Below are 14,836 nucleotides of genomic sequence, written 5' to 3'. Positions count from 1 at the left end.
TTCCACATAGAAGGAACATAACTTGCAATCGTGATTTTGTTGAGCTACAGCTGCAGATGTATATAGGACGTTAGCAGGCATTCAGACCTTTAAGTGCATGAAACATTTCTAAGCAGGTAACTCCATCCTCATTGCATAATATCTAGCATCCTCCTGCTTCTCCAGCTCTTTCCCAGAGCAAAAATCTTTTGATACCCTGAAAACAGTTTCAGTGCTCATCAGGCTAGTTTTGATGATATTTTGGTAAATAATCATATTGGGTGGAAAAATATAAATTTCCCATACTTTATTTTGTGTCATCTTTACTTTTGTGATTGAAATTTTGATTTTGAATTATTTTTCCTTTTTTTTAAATCCTTGTTTTGGGAGCTAGGCCCTTTCCCATCACTTATGGCAGCTGTAGCAATGTGCCTGAGAGAAGCAGACTCAAATTTTGCTAACAAAACAAGAACATGCTTAATTTATTTTTGTGTCAAGCATGATGCCCGTTCCTGTATAGTTTTTTTTAAATTAAGTGCTATGACTGTTAGCATCTGGAAAGTGATATTCTATCTCAGAAGTTTCAGGGAATACAGCCTCACAATCTTACTTTATTTTTCTACGAAAAACTGTTCTTGATCAAATTCAGACAAGGGAATTTCTGCCTCTCTTAAAAATGTAAATTGCAGATTTGGTATAATGGTGATAGAATTGCTAAATCGCATATGTTGATTCTTCATGTACGCTTAATAAATCTAAACACATGAAACATTCTGAAGAATAGAGCATACCACTGCTTTTTGTTAAGGTTTCTACTATTGCTGTTGTTTGATTCTACCTTTGCCCAGGATTAAATCTCCACATGCTTTGAAAAGGGCTCCCCACTTACCTGCAATTGGTTATGATTTGTCATTTGTGGCAGTGATTAGAGGCAGACATTTGTTGCCCAGGTTACTTTGGATACATAAGCAGTGGTCCCAAAGGTACTGGTACAGTTGCCTTCCTACTACTTGTCAGTCCTCCCAAGACATGTTTAACAGGTGCCTGCCTTGGAGGTTCATGTTTTTTTATCTTCTCTTGCATCTGTAGCACGTACTTCTCATCTACGTGCGCCAGTATTCTTTTATAGCAGAAAGAGTGCTTCCATGTCAGGGATTCTAGTCCTGATCACCATTCCACTGCTACCTGTTCTCTACCTGCCTCTTCCTTCAGTTTTGTGTCCCGCTTACCATAGCTTAAAGGCGCGCAGACCACAAAAAAATATTCTGTCTCTTCTGAATGCTGAGTTTGCAGTGACAAGGAGATCTAAAAATTGTACCATAAAAAGAAAATATTTTGAACCAGAACTAGAAATTTCAAAATGGCATATTTGATGTAAGTAGCTGTCACAGAGAGCAACTTGTCTAGAAATGGGAAAAATTGTTTACTTTGGTAGACATTTCAGTGGAAAACAGTGCTTGCATATCTGTCCACAGCGAGATACTCCAATTCTTTCAGTCAGAATTTAGAGACTTTTTTGTCAGAAAACAGATTTGAGCCACTGCAGCTGTTGCTGGATTCTGCCACTAGAAACTCATCTGTGAATCCAGTCATGAAACTATACAGACCATTATGGACATTATAAGAAAAAAATATTTAAACAATGGCAGTAGTTGTTTGATCAGGTCAAAATTTAAGAGCTTGAAGACACTAATAGCACACAATATGTAGGAATGAAATTCAAGCAGTGGTACATAAACCTAAGATATCAGTTATAGATGTTTCAGTGAATGGAGTGGATGATGGAGATCATGATGAAGAGATATGATTCAAATTTCTGATGAAGAAAAACTGCATTTACAAGACAGATTTGATGATCTGGGAAACAGATCAAGAAGAAATAACATTAGGAGTATGCAAATAGGTCCTAAAGGGGAAGAGGAGCAAAATATGACAGATTTTCTTTCCTGTAGTTATGCCTCTCCCACAAGTCTCATCTTTTTGGCATTGAAACAATGAATGGGAGCTCCCCCAGCTGCCTGTTAGATGTTAAAATCAATAATTATTAAATTCAAGACCTGCTTGGGCAAACAACAGGTCTTCAGCACAGTTTGGCTGATTCACCTTTTCTGTGAGAAGGAAAGACTATAAGATTTTTTTTCCTGTATATTTTTGTCTCTGCCTGATGTCCCTTGAGCCTCCTAATCACATACCATCACTGATTCCCTGGCAGTGCAGACCATTACCATTTCGGTCTCACCAAAGGAGGCTTGTGCAGGGGTGGTGTGCCATCCACGTAGACGTTGGAGGTTCTTTGTGCACTTGTCAACATCCTAGCCGTGATAACATGTTTAGTATTTTTAATTGTAGCATCACCCCCTTTTAGTGATGTGCCTACCCATATCAACACAGGGGCTGCCTATACTCCCCCACATCTGCACATGCGCTCTGTTTTGCATGCAAGCTAGGAAGCTACCATTACTGAGATAGCCACAATTTGTAGCTTTCCTGGACAAATGCTGCTTACGATGTTGTGTTATCATCATTGCTCTACACTGGTGCAGCAGATATACTCAGCCATATACCACCACCCTCCTTCATAGGATAGGTATCATCTATTCTTCCCTGCCAGCCCATCAATTGCCCATGCAATTAGCTGAACAAAGTTTGCCTGGGTCATATTCAGAGCTATATTCTTGTATGCCACCAGGCTGGCTGAATGGGCTGCTGTTTTCAGCAGAAGTCCTGCCTAGGAAAAATTTTGTTGGCCCCTAGTGAAATGTCTGAAGTCTAAGAGCATCAAATCTCATTATAAACCCAGCTAAAATAAAAATCCCCCATAAATCCAAAACTTATCTGTAGTACTTTAGAAGCAACCATTCATCAACTACAAAAGATAGACATTTCCTGAAAAGACACTGTGGAAAGCCAAACAAAATTCAAAATGCCAAACATCTGACATATCTGGCACGGTCTGCCAGGTCTCAAGGTAAATTGTACCCGGAACTGTACTGATGGCTGTAATGAATACACAAAGCTTTCTAGACATTTATTTCCACAGATTATAATTACCCAGTGAATAACCTAACTTTAGATTGTAACTGCCATGTGCATAATCTAAAGTAATCTTGTTTTTTGCTAGTTTGCCGCTTTAAATCTCTCTTCATGTGAGAAGAAAGCATTGTGAATGTTTTTTTTTTCTTCCAGGAACCAGGCATCTGTTCACATAAGATTATCTGTTTACACAAGGATGTTTTTACCTCACGCATATCCTCTGATTTGTAATCTTTATGTAACTGAGTTAAGTACTTTATTTTGGTGTGGTGGTAAGGATCCTGTTGTAGAGATCACCTCTTTTACTTTGTTTTATTCCTGAGGAACTACTGCCATTCAGCAAGTTCAGAGTAATGAACAATTATTTTGTTAGGCCTGAATGTTTAAATTCGATGTTCATCATTGGATCACAGGTTGCAGTAGCATAAAGCTATATGGGATGTATCCTGCCAAGGATATTGGGCATCCAGCCAGTATAGTAAGGCTTTTGGATGCCTTCCTCATGCAAATTACATCCACTAAAGCATGAGAGTGTGCTGGTATTAATAGGATGTACTGGTGCCAAAATTTCAGAACTTTCTTGCCATTGAATCATTTAGTCAGACATGTCAATTCAGTATCTTCATTGTCTGTAGACAGCTTGCAGTTAAAAGTTTTTCTGGGCAAATAAAGACCTCGCAGGGATCTTCTCTATTTTTTCAGTGAAAAATTTAGTATAATTAAGTCTTGTATGTGTCAGAAGGGGGAAATGCTTGTGGTAGACAGATACCCAAGTGCAAGGACTCCCACACACTGCCTGTGGTCTGTGCCTTGGAGAAAGTCATGACATACAGTCCTGTGACATTTGTTTGTCTTTCACACCAAAAACAATTCATAGTAGCCTTAGCAGTCTTAAACGTTTCTTAAAGAAAACTGCATTTGAAGGTCTTGACATAAGCCTGGTCTCTTCAATTTCCAAAAGGAAACTATCTGTAAATAGCAGATGCTCATGGATACTGACGATGAGTCTGTATTATGCTTCATATCTCTCTTCTGTTTTCTTATCCCTTACAAGTCTGAGTCAAAGGAGATGTTTTCTTCTGACTCTTTTAATGAGGAAATTTCAGTTTCCAATATTATTAGTAAAATAAAGTAATTCTTTAAATGTGAGGGAAGGGAGATTCAGAGGGACAGAAAAGTTACTTTGACCTCTTAAATTCGGATTCTGTCAACTCCCTGGCTATAACTTGTAATGCAGCAGTAATCTATTTGAGCATCTACTGTTATAGGTTCATGGGATGTTACTAGGTTAATGGCCCTAGAGCCCTTACAAGCCTCCCGAGTTGCCCCAGTTCTCGATGGTTAGGTTAGAGAAGTTCATAGATTTAAGGGTCTCTGGTAGCTAATACCGACTTCCTTTGTCCAGGACCAACATGGGTGCCACCCCAGGAGTGAATTTGCAATCACCCATCCATTGTTCTAGGTTGCTTTTGAAGGAGGTCAAGGAGGGTCTCCGTTTCACGTGAATTGGAAGTTTTTTCCAGAGAAGTGGCAATCTCTTGGAGGTGCATCTATCTCTCCAACATGACCTGTTCATGTTAGAGACTAGGTTAAGATCCCTGGAGTGAGTGACCCCCCTGCAGTTTGATTTACAAATGTGTAGCATTTCCATCAAGGCTGGGTCAGAGACTGCCCTGTTTGCAAGGCACAGGTCACCCTTTAGCAACCTGTAGGAGACTGAATACAGAGGCAGGGCTTTCAGTCTTTCCATGTAACATTTGATGTTAAGTTGTCTATCTCGCCTTCGTTCTTGCTGGTTGGGATCAGAGCCGATCCTCGGCTCCAACTCTGCCATCTTCTATAGCTCGAGAGCTGTTTACTGTCTGGAGGCTACCCCTTATCCCATGATGCCTAGCACTAGCTACCCAGATCTCGTTTGCCACTTCAGCTGCAAAGTGTCGTTTTTCTGGCTCAGGCTCGTATAAAGTTTCTTTATAGAACATTTTTACTAGAAATAATTCTTTTCCTAGGGGTTTCTGTTAGTTTTTAGTCTTATATTTGTTGTGTTAGCTAATTCTGTATTTGTAGCTTTCTTCCCTCCCTTTAGAACTCGTTTAATTAAGAGAGTCCCGCCCCCCCTCCTTATTCCTATCAGGTTAGCCGTTTATGTTAGAGGCTTTCCTTCTATCTTCTTTATAGGCTAGTCGTTTGAGTTAGAGGCTTTCCTATTTAAAAAAAAAAAAAAAAACTTTAGCTTTAGTCAGTAGTGTACTGTGTTTTTCTCTTTAGACTGTATTTTGATTGGTAGCTATTGTTGTATTTTTTGTTACAGGATGTCCAAAGAATCCAAGGTGTCTGGGTTCAAGAAGTGTGACTCATGCTGTCAGAAAATGTCTCTGACAGATGGGCACACTTCTTGCATCTATTGTTTAGGCACTGTGCACCTGCAGGACTCTTGTTCTATCTGCCATACATTTAGTTCAAGAGTTCTGCAGGAGCGTAAGAATAAGCTTATTCTTAGGGGCCTTTTAAAGCCCCAGGATTCACCGACCAAGACTCAGCCTGTGAAATCCCCTAAATCTATCAAATCGTCGGCTCCAAGTTTAGAGCTGTCTTTGGTTCAGACTCTACCTGCTACTTTGGTTCTGGTTGGAACCGATAAGTCTATCTCCCCGTCAGCTCCATCAGAAACTTCGGAGCTTTCGCGGAGCTACAAGAGGCTGAGGTCCCCCTCTCTGGAATCGATACATTCGGCTCCTCGGTCTCTCCTGCTGCAAAGCGAGCTCAGTCACAGATCTTCTCACTCCTCTCGATCCTCTAGGCTCTCGGATCACGACGTGGAGTGAGTGGTCAGTAGGTTGCTAAAGTCGCAGGCACTTGCCAAGATGTTGTCTAGCCCTCCTCAATAGGTGTCGGCTCCGTCCACTTCTATCGATGTTCCTCCTCCGACTCCATTGAGCTCGGAGCCGGAGTTCGTTGGGGTTCGAGTAGTGGAACTGTCGGCTCCGATAACTTTATCTCCTTCGGTTCCATCATCGGCTCTGATTCCCTCAGTGGTGCCATCCGTCGAGGGATCTGGGCGCCGGGGCTCCCTCATCGGCTCCGAGGGGGCGAGTGGCATCGGACCCTTGTCCGACCCCGTTCTCTCTCTCTCGGAGCTTTGGCACAGGTGAGCTCGGCTCCTACATCGGCCTCAGAGCCATCTCCCTCAGTGCGGAGACAGATTCCAATTTCCTCGGAACCGGAGCTTTCTTTGCATCGTGGCAGGGATGCCTTCAATGTCATGATGAGTGTGCTAGCACTGAGTCAGCTCCACTATCGGCCCCATCGGCTCCATCCCTTGTAGTGCCTGTGCCAACCTCTGCTCCTCCTCCAGACCGCAAGCGTGGGGAACCGGTGCTCCAGGGCACCACATTGGGTGTTTCCTCTTCTTCCGAGGCCTCCCCTGAACATTCAGAGGAGCCCCCTCTTAGAAGAAGTGCAAGAGGAAGCACATTGACTCCCCTGAGTCTGTCACTTCGGGTACAGACTTAGATGATTCAGAAGGGTCCCCGAGATCTCCCACTTGAAGATGTTTCCTTTTCGGACATCCTCAAAATGCTTAAGCAGAGGAGGAACTGGAATACCCTAGCCCCTACCGAGGATGAGTCTGTATTCCTGGATGTGTTTGGTTCCCGACCTTCCACCTCCTGGGTTTCTCCGCCTTTCGATCCACTTATGTCCGTGGTTGCTTGAAAGGCTTGGTCAGCCCCGGATACAGTGGAACCAACTCCAAGGAGACCTGACAAGTTCATCACAGCACCCCATGATAAGCAGTTCCTTACCAAAGATGTTCCTGTTGATGCCATGGTGGTAGCAGCAGTCACCAAAAACGAGTTAGTGGAAACCTCTTCGTCTGTCCATCCTCCTAACAAGGAGTCTAGGACCGTGGACAGATACGGGAAGCGAATGTTTGCTTCAGCGACCTTTTCTATGAGGTCACTGAACTACTTATGGCATTTTACCCGGCTTCAGAGGGATCTCCTTAAAGAACTCTGAGATACCCTTCAAGATCCATCAGCTGAGGGGGCTCAAGCTAAAGTGGCTTCCCAACTGGCGACCTTTAATTCTGTAGTCAACTCCTCCATGAGGCTCATTTCTTATGCAGCCGATGGTGCGAGTAGAGCCGCAGGTACGGGTGTGGCCCTTAGGAGACATGCATAGATGCGGCTGTGTAACTTTGTGGAACCCTTTAGAGCGTCGTTCACCAACACCCCCTTTGATGGTTCCTTTCTTTTTGGACCACAGGTGAAAGACACTTTGACTAGGTGTGAGCAAGAAGGCAAGACTCTCTCTGCCGTGGGAGTCCTTTTTCCACTCCTTCCAGACCATACCCCAAGGGTCAGAAGAGTGGTAAAATGTGGTTCCGAAAATCCCAGGGAGCCTCGTCTGACACACGTAGCGATTTTTCCTCCAGGGACAGAGGGGGAAATAACAACAATAGACGCCGCCCTCGTGGCAGAGGGGGGTCCGCAGAACCAGGGCAACAGAGAATCCTTCTCTGAGAAGCCTTTTCAGCATCTCTGAAGGGTTGCCCGGCTGCCCGCCTCTGGAGGCAGTTGGGTGAAGACGTTCACTGTACCCAAAAGCCTGGCAAAATTTAACGCAAGACAAATGGGTACGGTCAATTATATCCAGAGGTTACAAAATTCCCTTCTCTCAACCCCCCTTACCGTCGAGCAAATCCCTTCCAGGTGTTCCACCCAATCTGAGGGGCCAAGCAGTCATAGAAGTTTCAAGACTGCTAGAAAAAAGGGTCATCCAGGAAGTCCCGGCAGAACAACACGGATCCGGAGCTTACTCAAGGTTCTTTTTGGTACCAAAAAAGACAGGGGACTGAAGACCGATTCTGGATCTCAGCAGACTAAACAAGTCTGTTCAAAGAACAAAGTTTCGGCTGGTCACGCTACAGTCCATTTTACCCTTTCTGGGTCAGGACAATTGGATGTGCTCTATAGATCTTCAGGATGCGTACTACCACATCAAAATGGACAGGCGCTTCAGGAGATTCCTTCACTTCCGGCTGGGAGCCAGTCATTACCAGTTCAGAGCTCTGCCCTTTGGTCTCACCACAGCCCCCAGGGTGTTCTCCAAATGTATGGCAGTGGTCACGGCTCACCTAAGACGTCGACGATTCCAGGTGTTTCCATATCTAGACGACTGGCTCCTCACTGCTACTACCAGGCATCAACTTCTGCAAGCCAGGGACTACACTATCACAATCTGCTCCCAACTAGACATTACAATAAACTTCGAAAAATCTGCCTTGTTGCCCTGTCAATCTATCACCTATATAGGAGCAGACTTAGGCACAAAGAACATGTCCGCAAGGCTACCACCAGAAAGGGTTTCTACAGTTCGCCAGCAAGTACAAATTCTAATGCAGAGCAAAAGGATCCAAGTCAGGTTCGTCCTTCAAACTCTGGGTTTCATGGCAGCAGCAATTCTTCTAATCCCACTGGCCCACTTTCACATGAGGATCCTTCAGTGGCTTCTGTTCACACAGTGGTCTTTCCAACAGCTGCCCATGTCTCACATGATCATGATTACAGAAGCATGCAAGAGGCACCTTTCCTGGTGGATGGTCTCCCCACTAGTGACTCAGGGCAGACCTTTCATTCAGCCTCCTCCGGTTGCCACGGTGACCACAGACGCCTCCCTGATGGGGGGGGGGGGGGGCATTATCAGGGCAGGACAGTCCAAGGCACTTGGCAGCCTCACGAGTACCACCTGCATATAAACGTCCTAGAAATGAGAGCCGTGCTCCTAACATTGCAAGCTCTTCAAGACTCTCTCCCTTCTGGGACCATTGCAATTCAAACGGACAACATGTCAGTGGTCTGGTACATCAACAAGTAGGGCGGAACCAAGTCCTACCCCCTATGTCGAGAAGCACTCAGACTCTGGCAGTGGGCGATTTCTTCCCAATGATTTCTGATTGCGACGCACATCCCTGGGAGGTCCAACGTCATAGCAGACAGGCTCAGCAGAGCTATTCTCATACCTCACGAGTGGTCTCAGAATCAGGTAGTTGCGGATATGATCTTCCGCAAATGGGGACATCCTTGCTGAGATCTTTTTGCCACCCCCTTCAACAGCAAATGCAGCAACTAATTCTCCCTTCTTCTGCTTCCAGGTCACACACCCAGAGACGCTCTAGTCCACGATTGGCCTCAGGGACTTCTTTATGCCTTCCCTCCGTTTCCTCTGATACCGAAACTCATACAGAAAGCAATATCGTTGGGTTGCAAAATGATTCTTATTGCCCCCTACTGGCCTCGACAGATATGGTTTCCATTCCTGCACCATTACCTTCTCAATCAGCCCTGGACTCTGGATCCGATTCCAGACCTACTGATTCATCAGTCAGGCGGGCTGCATCAATCCCTCCAAACACTCCAGCTCACAGCTTGGTTGCTCCACTTCCAACCTTAGCCAGGCTTCCCAGCATTTCCCCAGCCGTGCGTGAGATTATTGTCTCTTCTTATAAGTCCACAACTAGAAAGACGTATGCTAGCAAATGGAAACGTTTTTCTTGTTGGGCAGAGGCTAGGAACATAGATCCTTTTTCAGCCCCAGTCCACGAAAATTTGGAGTTCCTAGCACAACTTTTTCATTCTGGGTCCGCTTCTGCTACAATCAGGGTTCAATTGGCGGCCATTTCTAACTTTCGTGTTGGGTTGTCTAATTCAAACATTATGTCTCATAAGCTCTGTAAAGCCTTTTTAAGAGGGACTACTCTCCTTAGACCTCCAGTGAGAGATCCCCCTCCTCCTTGGGACCTTAATTTGGTACTAGCCTCCTTAATTATGCCCCCCTTTGAACCTGCAGCATCCTGCTCCATTAAGTTTCTATCTTGGAAAACACTTTTTCTGGTAGCTATTACATCAGCCAAACGCGTCTCTGAATTTCAGGCACTAAGTGTTCGTCCTCCATACTTGGTTTTTCATAAGGACAGGGTTGCTCTGAGGACTAATCCCTCGTTCCTTCCGAAAGTCTGCTCAGAAAACAATTTAAACCAGTCTATTGACCTTCCTGTGTTTTTCTCTAACCACACCAACAAGGCAGAATACAAATTACACCAATTGGACGTTCATAGACAATTGCTTTTTTACTTGCATAGGACTAAGGATATAAGGAAATCGGACCAACTATTCCTTTCCTACGCTCTAGGCAAACAAGGTCTCCCATTTTCCAAAGTGACCTTATCCAGGTGGTTGTCTCACATTATTACTTTCATTTATCAATTGAGAAACAAAGAGTTACCTGTCAAACCAAAAGGTCATTCTACTAGGGCTTTGGCCACCTCTGTAGCCTTCCAGTCTAGGTTGCCCATGGATTCTATCTGTGCAGCTGCTACGTGGGCAAATCCTCATACCTTTATTTCTCATTACAAGCTAGATATGGTCTCCAGGAGCAGAGCTGACTTTGGTTCCACTGTTCTGAAGAGTCTGTTCCAATGAGCCGCCCAGGATTGTAGGTGCTATGGACGCTATCCCAACCAGCAAGAATGAAGGCGAGACAGACAACTTAACATAAAGAAGTTATATACCTACCATAACGTTCCATGTTAGTTGTCTTCATCTCGCCTTCTTTCTTGCATCCCTCCCTCCGTCCCCCTGTCCTATTGGATCGAGAGGAGTTTTTGGTTTCACTGGCTGAGTATTCTCTGGTTTGTTTCCTCTACTGACTTAGAGAGTATGACAGGTATGCTCAACCTGTTTGTTTGGACAGGTTGATTCTCTGGCTATGTCTGGGGTTAGCTATTGCAAACGAGATATGGGTAGCTAGCGCTAAGCATCATGGGGTAAGGGGTAGCCTCGAGCCAGTAAACAGCTCTCGAGCTATAGAAGATGTCCGAGTCGGAGCTGAGGATCGGCTCCGATCCCAACCAGCAAGAAAGAAGGCGAGATGAAGACAACCAACATGGAACGTTATGGTAGGTACATAACTTCTTTTTTTGTGTATCCTTTCATTTCTTATTGAGAAACCTCTATGGTCTCTCCATTTGCAGGTGTCTGGTGAGGTACATGCAAAAGGGAGCATTCTACTCAATTATTGCTCTGATGAAGTCAGAGTATAATGGAATCGTAACATCCTTAGATCTTGATGCAATGCCTTTACTTATAAGATGTACCACATAGAGGGATTTCCTTAATACTGTAGCTATGTGGTGGTCATAGTTCAGAACGCTTACCAAACTGAGTACCCAGATAACGTACCACTGGGTCTACACCTGGAGAGGGGGGGGGGTGCTGCCTATAATGTAATTAGCAGAGATGTCAGCTTTCCCGAAAAGAATATATAATTTATTTTGCATTTAGCTTTAATCTGTGGCTTTGGTACCAATCATTTGTCTGCGTTAACCCTATCTGCAATATATTATCATAATTGGGGGACTCTATTGCTCCCAATTTACAATCGTCAGTGAACTTGGTCAGCTACAGGCCATCCAAGTTTGCCCAGACTTCTGAGAAATAAATTCTGAACAGTAAAGGGCCCAGCACAGAACCCTGTAGTATGCTACTGGTGACTAGTCTTGCTAGAGGTGAAGTCATCTACTTTGTATGTGTCCTGTCAATGAGTCAGTTGGCTACCCATTTGATAATGTAGGGGCTAATTGGGAGAGTTTTTTTATAATACCTGAGTAGGGGGTTGTGTCAAGATAGGCAGTATGCATAGTCTTTCCCTTGTCCAGCACCATGGTGACTTTCTCAAAGAAGTCAACCATGTTTAACAGGCACGATTGATCTACCTTTAACAAATCCAAGCTGGGTTGGTTCCAGAGTTTAGAGATTACCTATGTCCTTGTTAATAAGGTCCATAATGATTCTCTCCATAGCCCTGCAGATAAGGCTAGTCAAGCTTGTAGGCCTATAATTCCCAAGGTCAGTTGATGGTCCTCCTTTGTGCAGAGAGATTACTGTTGCTATTCTTCATTCCGCTGGAACATAGCTGTGGTTATACAGGGTATTGGTGCACACCTCTACATAGGAGTCCGTGTTATCTGCATTCGAGGAAGCTTTGGCTTCTTATACCGTCACTTAGTAGGAGGTAATATATCTTTGAAAAATTCTTAAGCATTTTTGAGCTTGATAGGGTAATCTGGTCTTATAATTACATCGAACAAGACTGATTTATCATCCAATCTTACTAGGGAGGGCATCACACGGGGTGGGGGTTGAGGTAAAATGCTCTCCCATGATAGTGACTACTATGTCAAAGACATTTGAGCCCCTTGTGGGTCTGCATGACTAGCTGTTCCAGAGTATTTGCATTGACAAAGTTCAAAAACTTCTGAGCCAAAATGTTTGTGGTCATGTATGTTTTCCAGTCGATGGTAGGATAATTAAAATCACCCATGAGTAAGGTGCTGGCCTGTATGGCAAATGACTCCAGTAAGTCCAGGTATGCTGTAGCTTTTCCGGCTTCATGGTGGGGAACCTATAGCTAGTTATGATGTGGTAGGGGGCTTTGCCTATAGATAATTGGACATGGAATAGCTCAAGAAAGTCATACTGTTTGACCAGTCTTGAGGTGTTCTTATCCTTAATGAAAATGGATACACCTCTTCTTTGGTTCTTTCACACTCAGTTTGTGGTCTGAATGTACAGAAGGCATTATAGCCCTGCATAGCTGGGTGCCTTCCACACCTTTGAACCATGTCTTGGAGACTGCACAGACATCAGCATCTTCCAAAGTGAGGAGTGCTTCCAGGGAGTGCAGTTTTTTGTTTCTACTGCTTAGCATTAAGCAGCTGTACCTTGAGTTTATGTATTAAGGATTTTGTTATGTTGGAAGATTGGTTATTTTGACACTCCCTAAAAAAGGCACAATAGGGGTGGCTAATGCCTTTCACAGTATCCGAAAGCCTAGAGGAGAAAGGTGCAGACCATCTGTAGCAAAGCAGCGGGGCTTGTTGACCATGTCTTCCCAGGCATTGGATCCCCTTGGACTGACAGCAGAAACTAAGCCAATTCATAAAGTCTGTCATTTTTTTGTTTGTATTGTAGCATCATACTTGAAGAAGGTAGAATGCTGCTTAAGGCTGTGCTCATACCTGCCTGTGACACACAATCTGAGAGTTTAGTCATGTCTCTGTTTATGTAGTCCAGTGAAGTACACCTCAACTCATTCACCCCCACATGGACTATGACGGTGTTATACCGGTACTTGTGATTGAGTGACTTGAGTGCTCAAGTGACTTGACAGATCCTGACACCTGACATGCAGCTAATTGTAACCCACTCCTTGTACAGCCAGGTGAGGGAAACATCCATGTGTCTTGCAGTGGAATTACCTGTGACCAATGCATTAGGTTTTGTGGAGTTACGCCTTATGGGCTTATTTGTTGAGATACTGGTCTGTGCGTGTGTTATTGTGTGTTGTGGTTGTTTTTCTCAGTTTTATATGTTTAAGTGTTTTTGTCTGGGAGGCCTCTGATCTTCTGGTAAGTTACTACTGAGTACCTCTGCATTTCTGGGTTTATGTGTCATCTCCTTCTTTAGTGTGAGAGGTATATGTGTGATGACAACCTGTCTGGCATTTAATTGGTCCTTATGTGCGAGTCTTGCCTCCAATTTCATAGTGTAACTACATCTCTCACATAAAGTATTTGTTTCAGGAATAAGTGGTTGTCAGTACACGAGACAATTGCTGCATTGCCTCAGGTTGTCCATGTCTATCAGGCCGGCCAGAGAGATGATGGGATGCCCATTCATGATAGCAGGGTTTTACTGTATGTTTATTAGGGAAGGGGTTGGTTTATTTTGACAGGACTGTACTGGTAGTGCTGAGACTATAAGAGGGACTTATATTTTGTGTAGGCTAAGATTGATCAGTAAGGCAACGCTGCTCATTGCGCAAATGAGTTGCTCTTAGAGGAGCAGTAAAGCTTGGAAGGGTTTCTCTGACAGCTGTGTAGGGAAAAACTGAGCTTCTAGGCTGTTGCATCTATACAGCGCACTGCTAACCTTTGCTGTGTGAAGAGCAGCACCTCGCAAACGCGAGGCATTAATACGAGCAAATAGAAACAAGTTTTAAGCTAACTACCAACCAGGAAAGCACACAATAAACCTTCCACCAGCAATCCCCAACTCAGACAAGTTAAATTTATTTATTTGTTTATTTTGATATTTGTTAATCGGGTATGTCTGACGAAGCATGTGCCCTTTTTCAGCAGAGGCCCAAGGGGAAAATCTCCATACAGAACAAATATTATTCAGAGGTAACACAAAGTACAGAAAACTTCAGTAACATGACACAAAATATAGGAGTAACTATAGATGCATTAAAATGTCAATATACAGTACAGAATTAATAGGTATACAAGAAGAACAAACAAATAAAACTGTCTACAAGCCCTGATGCAAAGCAAATGTGAAATAGTTTACTGCTGGGAAAGGGGCAGAAGAGATCGGTACAAGGAGGAATCGAAAGCCTAAAAAAAGAGTAGATAGAGTACTTGCCAATGATGCTGTGAAGGAAGAAGATACAGATGAGTCACAAGGGCAGATGGGCATGTGGATAAGAAGAGGACAGGGGAATAGAAACCATACCTAAATAGGTTCATGTATAGGGGGAAGAAGTAGAAGAGATAGGAGGAGTGGGAGCAGAGTGAAGTAGAGCATTAGGAGTAAAGGTAAAGGAGTAAGAGGGAGAGACTAGAAGGTGAAATAATCAGAGCAAGTGAGAAGAGTGGGACAAGTGTAGGGGATGAGAGTAAATATGTTGGGCTTTGGCAGGAGCAGAACCATGAGTTCCACAGAGACTCTTTTAATGTCTTTTTAAAGTTGTGGGTTCTGAT

At 43.9% G+C, this 14,836-nt stretch overlaps 1 protein-coding gene across 1 annotated transcript in view; it reads left to right on the top strand.

The window, feature by feature from the left end:
* MYBL1 (MYB proto-oncogene like 1) overlaps positions 1-14,836 on the top strand; it is a 1,413,299-nt gene that overhangs the window by 953,736 nt on the left and 444,727 nt on the right. The gene's annotated exons all lie outside the window — the stretch shown is intronic.

Source organism: Protopterus annectens, chromosome 3.part1, assembly GCF_019279795.1.
Source record: "Protopterus annectens isolate FY-2018-M chromosome 3.part1, PAN1.0, whole genome shotgun sequence".
NCBI lineage: Eukaryota > Metazoa > Chordata > Ceratodontiformes > Protopteridae > Protopterus > Protopterus annectens.
Note: the sequence above shows the minus strand (reverse complement) of the source record. Positions and strands in the feature narration are given on the sequence as shown.